The sequence below is a fragment of the Panthera leo genome, chromosome F2, assembly GCF_018350215.1.
Source record: "Panthera leo isolate Ple1 chromosome F2, P.leo_Ple1_pat1.1, whole genome shotgun sequence".
NCBI classification, from domain to species: Eukaryota; Metazoa; Chordata; class Mammalia; order Carnivora; family Felidae; genus Panthera; species Panthera leo.
The window spans coordinates 28,987,323-29,009,194 of NC_056695.1; the positions used below are offsets into that span (position 1 = coordinate 28,987,323).

At 42.3% G+C, this 21,872-nt stretch overlaps 1 long non-coding RNA gene across 1 annotated transcript in view; it reads right to left on the reverse strand.

The window, feature by feature from the left end:
- Positions 1-21,872, reverse strand: part of LOC122210666 — a 237,897-nt gene that overhangs the window by 70,299 nt on the left and 145,726 nt on the right. Inside the window, exon 5 of the long non-coding RNA XR_006198162.1 lies at positions 440-639. This is a non-coding gene — a long non-coding RNA (uncharacterized LOC122210666). The remainder of the gene's footprint in view (positions 1-439; positions 640-21,872) is intronic.

A 21,872-nucleotide genomic window follows, 5' to 3' on the forward strand; every position in this document is an offset into this window, starting at 1 on the left:
GTGTCCCACGAATCAACATCCCTGTGAACAAGCATGACACTGTGACAAGGCTCTGTGCCAGGCGGTGGAAGTGGGGACAAGGGTGGACTCAAGAGGGGAGTGCGACATGCGACGAAGGAGGGGAGCTGGTAAAGGTCAGTGGGATTACTGGACACTGGGAGGTTACCAATCCTATTTGGAGTGCAGAAAAATCTTTTTTATTTTTTTTAAAGAGAGATTGAGAGAGAGAGAGAGACAGAGACAGAGAGAGAGAGAGTGGGAGAGGGGCAGAGGGACAGAGACAGAGAATCTTAAGCAGGCTCCATGCTCAACATGCTCAGCACAGAGTTCAACCTGGGGCTCAATCCTACGACCCTAGGATCGTGGCCTGAACTGAAATCAAGACACAGATACTGAACCAACTGAGCCACTCAGGCACCCCAGAAAAATCTGTTCTCACCTGGTGCTGTACACACAGCCTTCCTACATATCTGGTATTCAAGCTGGTGTTTTGAGAGGCAGCTTTGCAGTTCTGCAGACTGGAATTCAACCCCTGCTCTGCATCTTGCCAGTCGTGTGAACTCAGGCAGTTCACTTATCCTAAGCCTTGGTTTCCTCTGATTTGCAAAGCAGGACTAACACATCAGTCATAGGAGGCCCCTGAAACATTAAAAGAAATATGAAGTACTAAGCCCAGGGCCTGGCCTGTAGTAAACTTTCAATAAAGAGTAGCTATTATTTGTTTTGTCATTAAGATCATAATTTGGCAGGTAGGGATTACAAGGTGCAGAAATTCATTCATTCATTCAACAACCAGTCATTGAACACTAGGCTGTGTCACAGGCACCTGGCTGGGTCTTTGCTGTGCATCAGTGAATAGCACAGACTGAGATTCCTGCTCTCCTGGAGCTGTGTTCTGGAACAGGGAGTTAAACAAGCAAAATCACTAAGTACATGACATGATATGCTGAAACGTGGTATGTCTCCCAAAGAAAATATAAACAGAGGTTTAGGTGACTATTTAAGTCACACATTTAATGTGAACACTCACCTAACTTGAACCATCATCAATGAATGCTGACAATGGTAGTGAATTTGGTTGGAAGCTAATGCTGATCTGGGATCTGACCTTTTTTGGTAATAGCACATCATGCTTTCTCCAACCATCTAGTGTCCCAGATAGGGCAACCTTGTCACTCACTGATAGTTAAGGGAGACCTTAAAAATTCTAGATGCTGCTTCCAGAGAAATGGTTTCTTATTAATAGTTGTTTTGTTTGCAACAAGAGTAGCACCCAGTGGTTAAGTTGCTAACTGCGTTATTAAAAATCAAAAACAAAAATCCGAAGCTATAGGTATAAGTGATGGTATTGTTTTATTGGTGGTTGAGGAGAAAAGTATCTCATAACTTGAAAAATCTTCTGAAAAAACAACCAGTCTTAGGAACTCCACGTTGGAAGGGACCTTTAAGGTTATGCTCCAGTTCCAAAGAATAATGTGGTTCAGACATGACTGGTTTGACTTGAACTGTATTGGACTGGAGCTCCATTTTCTGGGAATTACAGATTGATAGAAGTTGATACTCAGAAAAGAGAAGATGTAGTTATCAATAGATCTTTTTAAAAAAAATTTTTTTAATGTTTATTTATTTTTGAGAGAGACAGAGACAGAATGCAAGTGGGTTAGGGGCAGAGAGAGGGAGACACAGAATCTGAAGCAGGTTCCAGGCTCTGAGCTGTCAGCACAGAGCCCGACGCAGGGCTTGAACTCATGACCTGTGAGATCATGACCTGAGCTGAAGTCAGACACTCAACTGACTGAGCCACCCAGGTGCCCCATCAATAGATCTTCTTGAGAACACTTGCTAGGAGAGAAAGACTTTCCTTTACGAAGATGCTACTAAGAAGACTGTTGGTGAGATACGGTTTTCTTTTTTTCTGCCACATACGTCAAGGCAGGCAGAGCTGGGAGAGATGCGACCAGAAGCAGAGCTGGTAGACCAGCCCTACAAAGCTGGTGTCTTTCCCACTCTGCCTATTGTGCTTGACTATGAAAAGTTTCAAACACACAGAAAAGTACAGAGACTACTGTTACAAAATATCCAAAATACCTACCCCAACCCAAACTTAACGTATTTCACGTATTTCAACAACATTCCTTATTTGTTGCAGGTACCTATTTAATATGGATAGATAGTAAATAGATTTAGTTGTAACTGATGTCCCCTTCATACTATTCCCAGCCCTGTTCTTCCCTTCTCCCAGAAGCAGCCATCATACTGAAGTTAGTGCATATACTTCCTGTCTATATGTTTATATTTTTATTCATATATATGACTCTAAAAATAAGGCATTGTATGTATGCTTTTAAAATTTACTTAAATGGTATTTTATGTCATATATTTTTATCGTAGCTTTCAGGATCTCCTTTGAGGTTTGTCAATGTTATTATAGATGTTATTATAGCAATAGTTTATTAGTACTCTTTCTTTTTTTTAAATATAATTTATTGTCAAGTTGGCTAACATACAGTGTATACAGTGTGCTCTTGGTTTTGGGGGTAGATTCCCGTGATTCATCACTTACATACAACACCCAGTGCTCATCCCAACAAGTGCCCTCCTCAATGCCCATCACCCATTTCCTCTCTCCCCTGCACCCCCCACCCCCGCAATTAACCCTCAGTTTGTTCTTTGTATTTAAGAGTCTCTTATGGTTTGCCTCTCTCCCTCTCTGTAACTATTTTTACTAGTACTCTTTCTAAAACAATGACCAGTTGGATTTCTGACCCCTGGGACCCATCTGGAAGGTTAACATGATATATTATTCCACATTGTGTGGTCTCTCTGATGAATTCTTTACCTTATTCATCAAACTGTCAACTTCCTAAGACCAAAATGCCAGTATAGGAGGTGAAATTTGCTGAGACAAGGACAAGAGCTACTTGAAGAAAGTAGGTGAAAGGCAACTAAGCCATTTAAGTGTAAGGTGCAGAAAGAGGGGGGCACTGAGCTGCTCTATACACTTTATGACCTCAGCCTCTCAGAGGTTTTTTTCTCTTTCCAATCCCTGTAGAAGCAACCAATATTTCAAGTATTTCTACCATAGGTTGTATTTGCCTGTTCTAAAACTTAATGAAATTAGAGTCATATGGTGTGGGTTTTGTGTTGTGTTTCTTTCATTCAGCATATTTTGGAGATGCATCCAAGTGGTCACATGGTCATGGTTCATTCTTTTCTTATTGCTGCATAATGTTTTGTTTTATGGCTATTCCAGTTTCTTTATCCATTGTCCTATTCATGGACACCTGGGTCCCTCCTAGTTTTTGGCCATTATGAATAAAGCTTTATGAACACTCATGTACATGGTTTTTGTTGTTGTTGTTTTGTTTTGTTTTGTTTTTGTTTTTGTGGACATGTTTTCCTTTCCTTTTAGAAATCCACATTCTTGCCAACACTTGTTATTGTCAGTCTTTTAAGTTTTAGCTATTCTTGTGGGTTTGTATCTCACTGAATTTTTTTTTCACTAAAAACTTAGTAGCTAAAACTAATTTTAGGGGTGCCTGGGTGGCTTAGTTGGTTAAGCATCCAACTCTTGATCTCAGCTCAGGTCTTGATCTCAGGGTCATGAGTTCAAGCCCCATGTTGGGCTCTGCACTGGGCATGAAGCCTACTTAAAAACAAAACAAAACAAAACAAAACAAAACAAAAACAAAACTAATTTTAAAAACACAAGCAAGGTTATATATAACATATATATTTGAAATATATCTGTGTATCTTTCAAGGAAAGGTATTCAAGAAAATCTAATAAATATTGTTTGAAGAATATATTCACAACATTGTATGCAACAAACCAAATTTGAAGAATGATGCCACTATACATCCTTATAACAGTTCTAAACTTTTATGTATCTAATAACATCACTTCAAAATATCTCATTATGGGGGTGCCTGGGTGGTTCAGTCAGCTAGGCTTCTGACTTCAGTTCAGGTCATGACCTCATTGCTCATGAGTTCAAGCCCCACATTGGGCTCTCTGCTGTCAATGTGGAGCCTGCTTCAGTTCCTGTCTCCCACTCTCTGCCCCTCCCCAGCTCGTGCTTTCTCTTGGTCTCAAAAATAAATAAAATATATATGTCATTATGGTTTTAAATTGCTCTTCTGTGATGACTACCTGTTGAACTTCTTTTCATTTATTCATTTGTATTCACGTATCTTCTCTTGTGAACTATTTGTTAAAATCTTTGGCCAAGCTTTGAAAATGTGCTGTTTATCTTATTATTGAATGGTGTCTTTCATAAACTGGGTCAGATACATGTTTTGCAGAAATATATCCAGTCCTGTGGTCTATCTTTAAAAGCAATAATTTTTAATCTTGATGAAGTCCATTTATCATTTTTTTTCATTTATAGATTGTGCCTTTGTGTCCTGCTTAAGTAGTCTTTGCCTAATCTAATGTCACAACCATTTTCTTCTAAGAGTATAATTAGTTTTAGCTTTTACATTTAGGTCTATGATCCATTTTGAGTTAATATTTATATGGTGTGAAGTGAGGGTCAAGGTTAATTTTTTTCCATAATTTTTTTCCATATCTAGTAGTTCCAGTACCTATTATTGAAAAGACTCGTTTCTCCATTGAATTATCTAATTTGGCACCTTTGTTGAAAATTAATTGACCATATAAGTGTGGGTCTATTTTTGGAAAGTGAATTCTGTTCCAAATAAAAGTCATTTTCTTTTTCCTCTTCTTGCCAGTATTTTGAAATTACACTATTTAAAGAGCTATTTGTTCATATTTATTCTTGTGTTTCTGATAAATATTTCCTTACTCTGGTTACCATCTATGGCAATGGTCAAGCATTTGGTCTTTTCTCCTATCACTTCCCGTCTTTCTCCTGCCCTCAATCAACACTTCAGACACATATGTCAGCATCTGTGACTTTAAACTAAATAAAAAGTTGACTTACCCAAGGTTCTTACTTTTGTATTTTTCTAATCCTTAACAGATAATGAAACTTCAGTAGGTCTGATGCTAGTGACACTAAGCTAACACTTCAACATGTGTTATGTGTCATCACTGATCTGAACACATTAAAAATTATTTAATTGTCCTAACAACCTAATGAAGTTGGAATTATTATCCTTCTTACAGAAGAGGAATCTGAGTCCCCCAGGGGCTATTGTAATTTGTCCAAGATCTTACACATGGTAAGTAGCTGAGCTGTGTATTACACCCAGTCTGTCTCCAGAGCCTGTAAACTTTACCAAGATGCTAAATTACGAAATGACTTTGGTTGTAGATTGCATACCATCTATTATTATTTTTAAGTTAATGTTTTTCTATTAAGTGGAGCTGTAAGACGTCTTAGAAGGCATTTTTCAGATGAGGAAACTGAAATCCAAAGAGAACTAAGCTGGAGGCAGAGCCAGGCCCTAGCCTTGGAGGCCCGAGGACTTTTTCTTTGCTCACACTGACTTCCTGGACTTCCAGGAGTGCCTCAGTTTGGATTCCACCACCCTGTGGTATCTCCCAGCAGTGGGGTCCCCAGGATGTAGCCCTCTGTGCTTCAGAGAATTGATCCTTTAGCCCCCCTGCCCCACTCACCAGATCATACGGTCCTCTCCTCATGAGGCATACTCTCAACTACCTGCCATGGCAGGAAAGTTACCCAACACGTTTATCCTGTGGTCTCCAGGCATAACAAATGGACATTTACTGAGCCCTACTATGGAAAACATTGTATTAAACTCTATTAAAGTATAAGATACAATAATAGCATGCCCTCCAAAGGCTTATAAATACTACTAGCAAGTAATATTTATTATATCTCTAAAACATTTCTTTAAAAAAATTTTTTAATGTTTATTTATTTATGTATTTATGTATGTAGGTATGTATGTATTTATTTATGTATTTATTTATTTATTTTTGGTGTTGCTTTGCCTTTTATTTTTATTTTTTCCAGTATTAATTTTTAAGTATAATTTATTGTCAAGTTGGCTAACATACAGTGTGTACAGTGTGCTCTTTGTTTCAAGAGTAGATTCCCATGATTCATCACTTACATACAATACCCAGTGCTCATCCCAACAAGTGGCCTCCTCAATGCCTATCACCCATTTTCGCCTCTCCTCCACCTCCCCATCAACCCTCAGTATGTTCTCTATATTTAAGAGTCCCTTATGATTTGCTTCCCTCTCTGTTTGAAACTATTTTTCCCCTTCCTTTCCCCCATGGTCTTCTGTTAAGTTTATCAAAGTCCATCAGTGAAAACATATGATATCTGTCTTTCTCGGACTGACTTATTTCACTTAGCATAATACCCTCCAGTTTCATCCACGTTGTTACAAATGGCAAGATTTCATTCTTTTTCATTGCCAAGTAATATTCCATTGTATATATAAAGCACATCTTCTTTATCCATTTCATCAGCTGAGGGACATTTGGGCTCTTTCTATAATTTGGCTATTGTTGAAAGCACTGCTATAAAAATTGGGGTACGTGTTCCCCTGTGAATCAGCACTCCTGTATCCTTTGGATAAATTCCTAATAGTACTATTGCTGAGTTGTAGGGCAATTCTATTTTTAATTTTTTGAGGAACCTCCACACTGTTTTCCAGAGCGGCTAATGTTTACTTATTTTTGAGAGAGAGAGAGAGAGAGAAAATACACAAACTGGGTAGGGGCAGAGAGAGAGGGAGACACAGAATCTGAAGCAGGCTCCAGGCTCCAAACTGTCAGCCCAGAGCCCAATACAGGGCTCGAACCCACGAGCTGTAAGATCATGACCTGAAGTTGGATGCTAAACCGACTAAGCCACCCAGATGCCCCTCTAAAACATTTCTGTACAGAACAAATTTTATAAACATAGCTGTCCCAAGTGTCCTCTTCACCCCATCCTTCTACTAATGTTTGTTGTCTCTTCACATAGTTAATAAAGGTATTGGTGGTTTCTTGGTCTAACATTATTATAGTATAGAGAAATGAACATTTATTTGGAGGCAGTGATCTTGATTTCTAGGGTCCCCTGTGTCACTTATTAGCTGGGTGAACTTCTGCACATCATTGAGCCCCTCTGAGCCTCTTTCCTAATCTGTAAGGGGATGATAATAGTACCCACTTTCACTGGGCTATTGTGGCAGTCAAATGAGATAACAAAATGCCTTGAAAATTCAAATCTGTTTGAGGGCTATAGAAGAAAGAACTTGGACTTCAGAGTCAAAAGAGGTAGATTTTGAGCTTCACTGAACACATGGCAGAATCTAATAACAAAGTCATGTTGAGGAGGTGGGTGGTTGGGAAGGCTAACCCAGGAGGTAAGGGACTAACCCTGACCTGGCCCTATACCTGATTTTCATTCTTTCTTTAGCAAATCACAAGTTATTACAAGTCATAGCCCTTCTTCAACAATCAAACCAAACTGTCCATGATCAGATTTCAAAGATTTAAATAGAAGGAGGCCTTGATTGACAGGAAGAGAGCATTCTCAAAGACTGATGCAATAATTGAGTCCTCTCTTTCATTCATCCCTCAACCAACTTTCACTGACTGTCTACAGTGTTAGCTGCTGGGCATTATCTTAGATGCTGGAAATATAAAAACCAAGATGGGTTAATGGTGCTTCTAAAACTTCTCAAGGGGGCGAGGAGAAGGAGGGGGAAGGGCTCAGGGGAGATAATCTGGTTGGCAAAATCTGAGAGAAGGAGTGGAGGAAACTTGTCTTGGGGAGAGATGATGGAGATGGGGAGCAGGGCTAAAGAGTCTATTAACTAGTAGGGAAGACAGACACAGAAATTAAGAATGACAATGCAATGTAATAGTTGTGTGAAGGAAATATGAGTATAGTGATATAACATCCCCCCCTCCCGAGCATGAATTCAAACTGACAGGGATACCAAGGGAAGAGCTTTGCAGCCTCAGGGAAGACACAGATTTATGATTTCTTAGACCATTAGTCTATGCATTTAGTGCTCCTCAGCTCGCTTTCAACAATACCTTACTTTGCATGACACTTTACATTAAAAAATACTTTCAGGGGCGCCTGGGTGACTCAGTTGGTTAAGCCTCAGATTCTTGATCTTGGCTCAGGTCACCATCTCATGGTTTGTGAGTTCCAGCCCTGTGCTGGGCTCTGCACTGGCAGTGCGGAGCCTGCTTGGGATTCTCTCTCTACTGTCTCTCTCTCTGCCCCTTCTCTCTCTGTCAAAATAAATAAATAAACATAAAAAAAAAAAAGATTCTCTCTCTCCCCCCTCTCTCTGCCCCTCCCCCACTTGCACTCTCTCAAAATTTATAAATAAACTTAAAAAATACTTTCACATTCTGCGTTTCTTTTGGTTTATAGAAAATAGGAATGGAAAATGGGATACTTCCCATTTTACAGATGAGGAAATAGGCACAGAGCAGTTACTAAAGTCGCAAGTCTTGTCAATAGTCTGGTGGGAATTACAATGTACTCTTTTAGTATGAATAAATAACTTTATTGTCAATCTAATAAGGGCATTATCTGGCTGTTCTTAACCTTCATTGATCTAATTCTCCTCTTTCGGTCCAGTTGTGTATTTTGTTTGTTTGTTCTAGAACATAGTTAAGTGTTTGTGTAGTCCTTTGCCACTGTGATTTGAACAAGCAAAAACATGAATAATATTCTGGGACCCAAAGGCCTCATATTTTCAAAGCAGCTGTAATTATAGTCCAGCCATATTCTACCCTTAGGAAAGAATCTTGCAGTTTCTGCAACTGTCAGATGAAGGGCTTAGGCTACAATCGCTCATTGCTAACATTCTAGGATTTGCTTTTATAACCATCAATGTAATTTTAAAGTATTCATTAAGAGAACACACACACACACACACACACACACACACACATATACACACAGAGAGATTTTTAAAATATGGTAATTACAAACCAAAATATTAATAATCAGTATCTTTGGGTAGTTAAATCTTATTTGATTTTTTTCTTCTTTTTGCTTAAGTATGTACCTTTTTTTTTTTTTTTTTGCAGTAAGCATGGATAGCTTATATAATTTAGGTAATAAATATATAATTCCACTAAGAACTGAAACTATGCCAAAAATGTTATCAGCACTTGGCAAAATCTACTATACTTACACACAATGGAGTCTTTACAAGTCCGTGTTTGAAATTTCAAATTCATTGATGAGACTAAATATTACCAATTTTTGACAAATGTATGTTAATTCAGTAAGTTTTGATATATAGCCGAAGAGAATTCCCTAAAAGAGAGTGTTGGGCTCATTATCGCCAGAAGATACAGTGATTTCTAAATTATTCTGTCTTTATGACTTATGACAACACCAAGATGTAAAGACCCTGATTTTGCCTCCAAGTGCTTATCATTTAGTGGAGTTTAATTTTATGGGGGTGGGTGGTAGTGGTTAGGTTTTGAAGGTAGAAATTATCCCAAGTCTCCACAACCCCTGAAAAGACTTAAATCAGCTTCTAAAAGTAACATATGGTTGCATTTATGATGGAGTAAAGATGCTACTAACTCGAGACTGCTTTTCTGGGGCCCCCAGTTTAATTCTTTAGTTTCTTGGAGACACAACTACTGCCAGCTTTCCTGGCTCTGGGATCCTTAAAGCCACTCATTATCACTGCCATCAGCCTGTGTGGTGACTGGCTTGCTTTACTGCTTAGGAACATCACTGCTCATTAGCTCGTTATTTTCCTTCCATTCTTTCTCTCCTTCTTCTCCTTTAGTCCTTATGAGCCACAGAAGTTCACACTCAGAATATGTGGTGCCATTTTAAGCGGGTAAGATATATTCACAAATACCCAATTGAACAAGACCATGTGAGTTGTGTTAAAACAGACCAGCAGCTGAGGCAGGGTGGGAAAAATGGAAAACATTAGGAAACAGTGTTATGTCAACTGGGCTTCTATTACTGGAATGTGGTTTCCAATTGCCCACTCTGGGCTTTAGGCCCTCCGCTGCACGCCAGGGTCACAACACAGCCCACAAGGACAACTGTGCCCACTCCCCTCAGAATTCTCAGTCTAATGTGGGAGACAGACATTCATTAGGCAATCACACAACAAAGAAAGGCAAATTCAGGAAAGTGCTCAGTAAGTTTAAGAATAAGTCATCTGGGGGCAATGTATGTAAGGCGGAAATAGAAATCACACTTTGTGAGAGCTCACCATGTGCCAGGCTCCCTGAAAGAGGGTCTTTCCTTCTGCCACATGCAAACCTTAAAACATATTTGACAGGTCTGTAATATGGGCCACAGTTTTTAAATGAATAATGGAGGCTCAGAGAGGGAAAGTCATCTAGAAAAGTAGAAAAGGCCAGAAAAGAGACCCTCGGTGGCAAGCTTTGGAACTGGGCCGTGTTTGGCTGGCAGTGAAGGAGTTGCTGGAGGCTTCTGAGCAGGCACAAAGGCTTGAAGGAAGGTACGCTTAGGAGGGTTTGAGGTGGGGAAGGAAAGGCTGGTGGAGTCAATGAGCCAGCTGCAGGGCTGGCTTAGATAGGGGTGAGGAACACTGCTCCTGAGGGAGAGAGAAAGCCTCCAAGGAGGCTTCTTAGATGCAGCCTTAACAACCAACCAGGTGGGGAGGGGGTTGGGATGCAATAATCATATTTTATTTTTAAAAACTCCAATGCGCAGCATAATGTAACAAAGGAACATGCATCCAACACCTTAATTTATGCTGCTAAATTCTGTAGCTTATAAAATAAAAATATTTAATATTCTACCAAAGACAGAATTCAAGTCAAATGTGGGTAAAAGCATAGACCAGTTAACAGGTAAGACTGGCGACATTTTTCACTTGTTTTAAGCCATAATTAATTCAATTGATTATTTAAGGAATAACTAATCCCTGGGGCGCCTGGGTGGCTCAATCAGCTGAGTGTCCAACTTTGGCTCAGGGCATGATCTCGCGGTTCGTGAGTTTGAGCCCCTCATGGGGGCTCTGTACTGACAGCTTAGAGCCTGGAGCCTGCTTCGGATTCTGTGTGTGTCTCTCTCTCTGCTCCCCCTCCCCCACTCATGCTCTGCCTCTCTCTCTCTCTCTCTCTCTCTCTCTCTCTCTCTCTTTCAAAAATTAACAAAAAAAGGAATAACTAATCCCCACATCTTATAAATGCCAGTCTTTATTTTATTTTCAATTCAGTATTTTCTTTTTTCTTTTCTTTTTTTTTTTTTTAAAGTAGGCTCCATGCCCAACCTGGGACTTAAACTCACTACTGGGAGAGCTCAAGAGTTGCTTGATCCACGGACTGAGCCAGCCAGGAGCCCCCAGTCTTTATTTTACATTCACCTTTGGGCTATCTCACTTGGTGATGTCCCCAAATAGCTGTCTTTCCAAAGCAGTGGCCATGATGATTTTGAGAGATTGCTGGATGGCAGTTCTCTGGGGGAAAAATCTAGGCCTCACAGTGTGGGGGGAGGAAGAGGAGTGTAGGCTTGACCATCCCCACCCCATTTCCCCTACCTTGCACCACTGTGCTGCAGAAGGGGTTAGCAGCCTCTCCACCCACAAGGGGGCTCCTTAGAGTCCTCAGTCACAGAATGTGTGGCTATCTCACCAGTTCCTGTAGCCCTGGGAGGAATTTAAGCACTGTTTGCCCAGCCCTGTTCTTGCCCCGAGGGTTTAAAGATTCTGAGACAGTCTCCCAACCACGTGTAAGCTAGGACTGCGTCAAGCCCCTGTGCATGGTGATCTTATCCACTTTTGCAGCGTGTTCAGAGAGTTTATGGTGAAACTGTTTAATGTTTGGTTCAGGTTCCCAGCTGTAAAGCACTGAAGTGAGGCTCTCTGAACTTCGGCATACCTTCCTCCTTTGCTTTATTTCTGCCTCACCCAGAAAAGCCGCCCTGCCTGGTGATAAGCTTTGGGTTTGCTATCCCCTGTGCGGTCCTCTGGTCCTCTGCAGGCAGCCTTGGTATCCCCCAAGAGCCAGTAACAAAGGCAGACAATCGGGCCCCACCCAGACCCCACCCCGACCTTCAACCTGTCCCCTAGGTGATCTGTGTGCCTGACCAAGCTGAGGAAGCCCTGGGCTAGCACTCGGCAGATAGGTTCCTAGAATCATTTCCCAGACTGGGAGAACAGCAGTTCCAGGGGAGAAACATGAATACTGATGAGGTGTTGCAGGGTGCATCAGAATTTCAAAGGGGAGAGATATCAGGCCACAAGTTACATTTCTAAAAGGTCCAAAGTAGGACAAAGAAGGGTTTATAGTCCTAGAAGCATTTAATTGACTGCATTTAAAACAAAACAAAACATTACAGGAGGAGCACGTGCCAGGCCTGGGGCAAGTGGGCCTCAAAACTTCTTTGCCCCTCGGGATAAACCTACTGAAAGAATGTGTGAATGGTTTTAAGAGTTTCCCTGACTCTTGGACAAAAAAAGTGCCTTCTGAGAATTTGAAAAACTCTTGTTGGAGACAAAAGGGGGAGAGATTTTTTTTCTTCTATTTTTATTTTTTAAAGGATTTTTATTTTTTATATTTTATTATTTTTAAAAGTTTATTTATTTTGAGAGAGAGAGAGGGTGCGAGCCGGCGAGGGGCACAGAAAGAGAGAATCCCAAGCAGGCTCCTTGCTGTCAGTGCAGAGCCCCACACCGGGCTCAAACTTACTGTGACATCATGACGTGGGCCAAGATCAAGAGTCGGTGGCTTAACTGACTGAGCCATCCAGACGTCCCTCTTCTATTTCTAAAGACGGGATTTAATAATGGTTCTTCAGTCTACTGTGAGACCTGGAATCCTAGTCAAGTGTGCATTTCAAGTCCTGCTGCTGTCAGCTGAGTCACCTTGGGCAAGGTGCTTAATCAGTTTAGGCCTCCGTTTCTCTCCGAGAGATGCATAAGAATACCTACCTCACAGGGTTGTAAGGAGTCCGTGCATGGATGTGTACAAAGTAGTCAGACTGGGGCCTAGCACAGAGTAAGCTTTATATTCCTTTTGTTTACAAAACAATGAACTGAAAATGTCTAGCTTTGCATACTCCCTCAAAATTGTTGCCCTCAGGATCAAATCCCCACCTCTTGTCCCTGCCTGGGCCCAATGTGACCTGACCCGTCCTATCTGTGACCTCAGCCCCTCCCGTCCCTCTCCTCCCTGGGACCCAAGGCTCCAGCTGCACCTGTCTTCCTTCTGCCCCTCCAGCATGCCAGGTTCAGTCCCATCTTCTGGCCTTGTCCCAGCCGGTCTTTTCGATCTGCTTCTGCACATGACTTCCATGTCACCTTGGTCTCAGACCCACATCCTCTCCTAGAGAGGTCTTCCTTTTTGAAGAAATAGTCTAGCATTACTAATGGCTATTGCCCCTTTACATTTTCTTAGCACTTACCATTACTGAATTCATTTTGGGTTTGCTCATTTACATTTTTACTTCCTGACTCTCCCACCACGAGAATGTTAGACTCAAGAGGTCACAATCTTGTTACCACCCGTTCCCCAGCACCTAGAACAGGGCTTCCACTCAGGCGGGGCTCAAAGAACATCCGTGGAATGAAAGAATGCATGAGTGAACCAATGGAATAAGAAATGTCACTGGAAGAAACACTTGAAGCTGAAACCCCAGGGAAATTCAGGGGTTGCTGCCTTTGTCTTAGGTAAAGGCAGAGGGTCAGAGAGAGAAGTGGAAAAAACCTGGGAGAAAACTCCCTGGCCATCCTTCCTAGGCTGCCTTCACCCCTCTGCCAATCTGCCCCTAACATTGAACTGGGGGGTTTTAGGTTGGCACTTGTCTTGTCTCCCCAGGGGCTTCCTGTTCCTTGAGAGAAAAAAAGCCTGTTTTTATACAACTTTTATCAGTGCACAACACCATACCAGGCAGGCATATAATAGAGGCTCATTAAAAATATTAGGTGAATGAATATATACAAACATATATATGCTATTACATTTCAAATTAATGCTAATAAAGTTCTCAATGCTTGTCTTTGGAAAATATTGGGTTTTTAGTAAATGAAAAAGTTTGTTTCGCCTTTCTATGTTTTGGAGTCTCCTTAAAGTAGGGTATGGAAATGGAATGGAAGGTGTGCTTTGGTACACGGTGGCCCAGAGTGGAAAGCAGTTGGAGGGCAGGGAGGATCTGGGGGCGGGACACCTGGGAGCAAAGTCCAAAGCTGGAGAAAGTTTGCTTGCAGCTTATTGTGGGAGGGCTGGATACAGAGAGGAAGGTGAGGAACCTGGGATTTCCTGGATGGAGGTGGCCTGGTGGCCCTGCCCAGCCTGTCCCACCTGGGTCTTCAGTGTCTGGTAACAGGCCCAGCAGGGACTCATCCTGGGTGCTGAGGGTGTGGATGGGAGGGGTGGGGACTGCGGGCTGGATATCTGCGGGGAGTCAGCAAGTAGTCTCTGAAGTACCTTTACATAGATAAATGAGGGTGGGAGAAGGAGAGAGAAAGAGAGAGAGAGACAGGGAGAGAAACCCCCCCAGGGAGAACAGAGGAAGGTTCTGTAAAAAAGGCACTCAGGTGACCCCTAAGAATTCAAGTCTTTCATTAAGCCCCACCTGAAGGCCAATTCTTCTGCAATCTACAGGGTGGTTTTGGCTCTAGGCTTATCTAAATCCAGTTGGGAGTGTGGGGGAGTGGGGGGTTGTGTGAGGAAGGGTTTCTTCCTTTAAAGTGGGAGGACTAAGGAAACAGCTCAAACAACAAAAGCTTTGCTGGAATTGAAATGCTTCAAAAATGAACTGGCTACCAAAAAAGGAAAATTTGCGTTTGCTTGAAAAATGTATCTTTCCCCTCTCCCCAACACACGTCCATAGTATGTACATGTCACACACACACATGTCCATAGCACGTATGTGTGCAGGGCTCCTTTTAAATCCTGTGTGGGAGCATAAAATAGAATTAGAATCTTCTACTCCTGCTTCTCCTGGGAATAGCAATTCTAATGACAACATGCTTGGAAACATTTTATCAAGCAAGCACACTACGTGCCAGCAAGATACAGAGAGATCTGGACCATTTGGTAGGATTAGGGAGTTTTGGGTTATAGCTAAATCAAGAGTAAAACTAGGCCAATGGTTGAACCTAAGGAATATGTGGTGTTCCACATGGAAGAGTGTCTTAGGACAGGTCACTTAACCTCTCTTCGCCCTGTTTGCCTCATTTGGAAAATGGAGATAGTACTGGTTCCTACCTCACCCTCTCATGTCCATTAAATGAGCTAATGTGTGGAAAGCAGTTGAGGGAGTGTTTGGCCCACTGTTAGCACACATTAGAACTTGTGTATCCAACAGGACTTGGGTGCTGTATTACTGGAAAGCGCTCAAATTCATTTCCACTCCACAGATGATCACTTTAGGGTTTGGGACGTAAAGCGAAAAGAACACATGCCAGCCTTCAGGGAGTCCGGTCTAGGGTGAAGACAGACGTGTGGACAGGTGATTATAATCCTATGTGTTGTGTAGTGAACAAAGTGTGCACCACGTGCTGGGGAGCATCAGCTGTGTTTCCCTGTGGTCTGCCTGTAGTGTGGCAAATGAAAGGGGGCCCTCTGTTAAGGTAGTCTACACTATCTATTCGTTCCAGCACCTAGCACAGTACCCGCCATATAGAAGGACTTGAAAAAAAGACTCGCTGAATGAATGGATCTCATTTAGACCTTGTCTCTGTCCGTTTCAATAAAAGAACAAACCCGTGTCACAATATTGGTACAACACTTTAAAACCGAATAGAGGGGGGGAAAAAATCCAAGGTGGGTTGGGTAGAGCGGGCTGGACCCAGTGGTCTCTATGCAACATTATTTTGGGGCTACTGTCTTTTCCTAGACCCCGGGCTAGGCAGTGGGCTGACAGCATGGAGAAGAAGTAGAGGAAGGGAGGGCCACACCACCAGGTACACTCAGGCCGAGGGCTGGGCACTGGACACAGGGCAGCAAAACTGAAGGGCCACACAGCCAGTTGAGTACAGAGGACTCAAAAAGGTACTCGAGGGCCACGTGGAAAAGCTAAACTTTGTACACATGTGGTTCTCCAAGTGTGTGAGGGGACACGCGGCAGCTGTCACAGCAGAATCGTCTCAAAGCTCTTTTAGGCTTCATTTCGTTTTCTTTCCTCCCACACCTCATTAGGCCTGACTTTCTCTACTCTCCCCAGGGTACAGTGGGGGTTAGAAGCACACACCCTGGAGTCAGGTGCATATCCCAGTCCCATTAGTTCTGTATCCTTTTGACAAGTTATTTCACCTTCCCGTGCCTCAGTTTCCCCCAACTGTCACGTGTACAGTTGTTGCGAGAACTGAGTTAACGCAAGGGCAGAGGGCGCAGCCTGGCAGGGAGTAAGTGCTGGTTACACTCCAGACGTTAACATGTCACCCAGATGGTGTGGTACTGTCTTGGAAGTGAGCCACTTTAACAATGGGAGTGTCCTGGCTACCAGCCACTCATGGGCCCTGGGAAGGCATGGTGTGTTCAAAGTAGAGGCCTTGTGTGGTCACGTTTGCATTTTAGACAGAGGCAGATTGAAAGAAGGGGGACAGACCGTGAGGAGGTCAGAAGCCAGCAAAGAGGCTGGGGCAGAGCCTCCTTGACAGACAGGAGGTTCTGAATCTAAGAGGTGAAAGGGAGGGAAAGAACTGGAGGTCAAATTGGCAAGGCTTAGTAAGTGGTTAGAAGTGGGCAGTAAAGGTGAATTCCCCAGTTTCCAGCTTACTGACTGGGATAATAATGGTGGTGCCAGGGCTGAGACAAAGAATGGAGGAGAGGCTGGCTTGGGAGAGCGTTAATGATGACTTCCATATTTCATGTAGGAACATCCTGCTTACACCGATTCCACAATTCAAAACCTGTCAATGAACCGCTATTGCCATTAGATAAATGGGGATTCTAGTAGTGCTTACCTCCCAGGATTATCATAAAGATTTGTTAATGCAGGGGTGCCTGGGTGGCTCAGTTGGTTAAGCATCCAACTTTGGCTCAGGTCATGATCTCACAGTTCGTGACTTTGAGCCCCGTGTCGGGCTTTGTGCTGACAGCTCGGAGCCCGCAGCCTGCTTTGGAATCTGTGACTTCCTCTCTCTCTGCCTCTCCCCTGCTCACACTCTGTCTCTGTCTCTCAAAAAATAAATTAAAAAATAAAAATAAAAATAAAAAGATTTGTCAATGCAAATCAAATACTCAAAACATATTAAGTGTATTATAGTATTATGTGTTTACTATTACGAGTCTATAACTCATACCCTTTCAAAGCTCTTTTTTCTGTCTTCTCTTCATGACCCAGACCCACCTTGTTGCATTACAGTTCCCCAATTTACAGAAAACACTGGCCTTCTCTGTCTCCAGACTTGAGAACTCTCCACCTCCCCTTTTTTCTATTTAACTTGTTCTCCTTCGTGTCTCAGCTCATATGTCACTCCCTCCAGGAAGTCTGAGCTGGGTGAGGGACCCTTTCTATATATTCTCAAAGACTTTATCACATTGGTGTGTGTCTGTAAGTCTCTGTGTTGGGAGCTGCTAGAGAGCAAGATCATGACTATCCTGTGGAACGCTGTCTTCCAATCATAGTGTCTGGGCCACTGAAGGATAGTCTATACATTTTGTTTAGATGGATGAATAAAAGAGTCAGAAGTTGGAGGAGAGCTCCAGATGAGAGATATAGACTAGGAATCCTCAGGGCTCCTGGCTAGCTCAGTCAAAAGAGCGTGTGACTCTTGATCTCAGGGTCATAAATTTGAGCCCCATGTTGGGTGTAGAGATTACTTAAAAATAAAACATTAAAAATCAAAAAAGAGGAATCATCAGCACATTGATGATGCTTGAATCGTGAGAGAGATGAGATAATCAAAGGTGAGCCATATTTATTCTTGAGCTCTCACATTTGACCACTTATGTTTTTTCTGGAAACTGTTCCCCATGGCTCCCAAAATACCATCCTATTCTACTTTTGCTATTTTGGCGATAGATACTGTATGGTCTCTTTCATTGGTTTCTTTTACCTTACTCACCCCTTGAACATCTAGTTTCTTCCCATAATTTCAACTATCTCTTCTTGTTATCTCCATGTCCAGTTTCAACTTTGCTCCTGAACTCCTGACTTGTATTTCTAACTGCTCATAAATCCTCCAACTGGACCCTTTCACAGTTAGCCAACTGGAACAGGTCATTATTTCTACCTTCATTCCCATGCCTCAGACTGAGCTCTCCTCCCTTATTTCCTAGCTTGGTTAATAGGCTCCCTGTGCACACAATCACCCAAGCTAGGTCTTAGGAGTTTCACTTCCTCTGCCCTCTCCACCCCCACATCCTTCCTCTTATGTATCTTGCCATTTCTGATTCTGGAAGTCTTGAATTTGACTTCTCATTTCATCTGCACTGTCACAACCCTAGCTCTGGCTTTCATTATCCATTGCCTAGACTATTATCATAGCTTCTTAACTGGCCTGTCTCCAGGTAACTTTCCAGAACACAAGTCTGATCATGCCACTTTTTCACGCCAAGACCTTCCAAAGTTGCACAGCCTACAAAGTGAAGTCCAAGTCCCTCACCAGGGCATTCAATGTCTTCACAGTCTGGACCCAATATATTTTTCCAGCTTCATCTTTAGCTGGCCCACACTCCCAAAACACACCATGTATATCTCCACGTTGTATTAGAGTTACTTGTTTAACTATCTCTGGTACTCCCAACTCCAAGGGGTCAGGACCAGCCCATGTTAATCTCTGCATCTGAAGAACCTAGCAGAGTACCTAAGAAATGAATGCCTTTAGAGTAATTGGCTATCATCACTTCCAAAGACAGCATCTCACCCAACCCTCTTCATCTAATATCTAGCTCTGTGCCTTCTACACAGAATGCACCCCATAAATGTTTGTGGGAATTGTTGACTTATTTGGAACACAAACCCCCTGAGAGCAGGAACATTACTCACTTATTTTTTAAAGTGAAAAAATATATTTGACATATTACATTATATAAATTTATCTGATACATTTATATATTGTTATATGATTGCCACTGTAGTGCCATTCGTATTCATATCTCTTGTCAATAGTACCTGACACAGAATAGGTATTGAATAAATATTTGTTGAATAGAGGCAAGAATGAAAGATCCCTCCTTTGCTATGGTATCTACCATCTCAGACTTTACTTTTATTTTATTTTAATGTTTTAGTAGACAGAGAGAGAGAGAGAGAGAGAGGGCATGAGTGTGACCGTGAGCAACTGGCATAGAGGACAGGAGGAGAGAATCTTAAGCAGACTCTACACCCAGCTCAGAGCCTGATGTAGGGCTCAGTTTCACAACCATGAGATCATGACCTGAGCCGAAATCAAGAGTCGGTTGCTTAATGGACTGAGCCACCCAGGAGCCCCTCAGACTTTATTTTTAATAGTGCAAAGGTAGTCAGTACTATGTGTGTCACATCTGTGCTTTTGTTTGCTAAACTTCTGAATCCTGTACACCATCAAAGAAAATTACCCTTCCCCACCTCCACTGGAGTAGAACTCCTCTTGGACTGATGGAGGCATTTGTGGATTTTGCAGGTGTAATGAGAGGAAGGGGAAGTTAAAGTTATCCTGATGTTAACTTGAATTGATTTAATGAATGTAAGTTTCTTCTAATGTTAGCCATGTTTTGGGGCAATAAAAGATAATGTGTTATCTCCCATGTGATATGGTCCATGTTAGAAATACACAAGAGAAACTAGACATCAAATGAACTTACGTTAAGCATTTTGTTGGAGGGGAGGTTTCACTTACCTATAAAACAAAATGTACCAGTGCTTCTCAAAACGGATCTACATCAAATTCAGGTATACTGTGAGACGTGTAGCTTTCTGGGTCCCATCTCAAATTGATAAATCTGAATCTCCGGGAGTGGGGCCCAGGAATCTGCATTTCAGCCCTGTGACCACTTATCTGGAAATTCTTATCCATGGCTTCAAGGACTCTACTCTTTCTCTTTCTCTCTCTCTCTCTTCTAGTACCTTGGTTATAGATCCTTTCTATTCTCTTTTATTGGCTGCTTTTTCCTTTATCACTCTGGAGGTTTCCCCATAACTTCAACTATCACTGTAACTATTGGTCCAACTACTCTCTTGAACTCAAGTATTTCCAGGATTCACCGCTGGGTCCTCTGCATGATCAGCAAAGGCTCCAGGTGATCCTTCTGTACTCTGAAGTTCAAAGATAGCTTGAAACTTTTTTAGTCCCCTCTTCTCCCTTTCTTTCCTTCCAAATGCTGACTGATACAACAGGAACGTTACGTGAGTACAGAGAAGGACACACATATCAATACATATCATCCACTACAGTCAATTTAGTGGCAAGTATTACTTTAGTGGCTACCAGACAATAGCTACAAAGTCTGTATTAAAACTCATTAATAATATGAACACATTGCTTCTTCATTGATAGATATCCTCTGTGTTTTTGACCTATGTTTCTCATTGATTATCTAATTTCCCAGAGCACAGGTTCTAGCCTAGGCTCAGGTTGGGCCTGGGAAGTACCTTGAGGTGGGCTGGTCTGTAGTGAGGGCAACAGAGAAAAAGGAGCTAAAATGAAACTGAAACCAAAACCAGGCAGTTTTTTTTTCCCCTAGCAAATCACCAAGCTGAAGGATTGCCAGTAATGCTCCACTCTAGCTACACAGTCAGATTGCTGGGGGAGCTTTTAATTGACCGCACCCCGTACCACATAAATCAGAAACTCTGAGAGAGGTTGAAAACCACTAAGGCTGGCTGGAATGCGGGCCCACTGGAACACAGTTATAGCCATGTAGTTGGGGTGGCTACAGCCTTATTTGTGGGCAGGATAGCACTGTCAAGGGTACCAACCCAAGTCAGACAGATCTCAACCTCCTTTTTGCCTTTATCATAGTTGAGCATATACTATGTATAAGGCACCGTATAGACACTAACATATAAAGAGAAGTGGTAAAACAAATGCTTTTTGAAAGATATATCTTGAATATATACATTATATTATTTTATTCTCACTAAAGGCTAATGCTCATATTACTTAGCATCACCCCCACTTTACAGATGAGAAAACAGGCTCAGAGTGGTTAAGGTACGGTAAGGTCAAGGTAAGAACCGGTAAGTAGCAGAGTCAGGATTCAAAGTCATACTTGCTGGCTCTAAAACCCATATTCTTTCCACTGTATTTTGTTGTCTATTATGTCAAAAGAGGAAGAAAACATTTTGCCTGCCCTCCTGGAGTTTTCACTCTGTTTAGGGAATAAAGGTATGGCTCTAAAAATAAAAGATCATACTAAGAGAAGTTTAAGCTCATTGCTCAAAGAATGAAGGCAAGGTTGGAAATCATTCCCTGCTGAAGACAGGCTCTTCTGGGATGGTTCCTGGGAAAGGGTGTTCAAAGCAGGTCAAAGCCGGCAGATAGAGATGCTTGACAAAGGCTTATGTCCGGTAGAGAAGGCAAAAACAAGGTGTGGGGACGACACAGACTTTTTTGGGGCAAGGTGTGTGTGGCCTACTCTGATTGAAGCAGAAAGTTCTGTAGTAGATTCATGTGATGTAACCTTGGAACAACAATGTATCCAGGGCCCAGAAGTTCTTGGATGCCGTGCACAGGAGGTTAAGTTGTTCACCAGGCAAAAAGAGCCTCACAGAGATTTGAAGGCCAGGATCGTGACGGTGCATGAGCTTGTGAGAGAGTGTTGAGGTCTCAGAGTGGCTGGTGGTAGACTGAGGTGGACAGAGACTAAAGGTCAGATGACTGACAGGGAAACAACTGAGGCACACATATCAGGCGGTGCAGAGAGAGGAAATCAAAAGGAAGGATGGGCAGGGGGAAGGATGAGAGACATTTCAGAGGTGAGGCACACAGGACTTGAATTGATGTTGTAGGTGGCCTGGCCGGCAGGAAGGGTGGGATCACGCAGATTGTTTCAAACTTGGGAAGGACCCCAAATTGGGGGATGGGTATATTTACTTA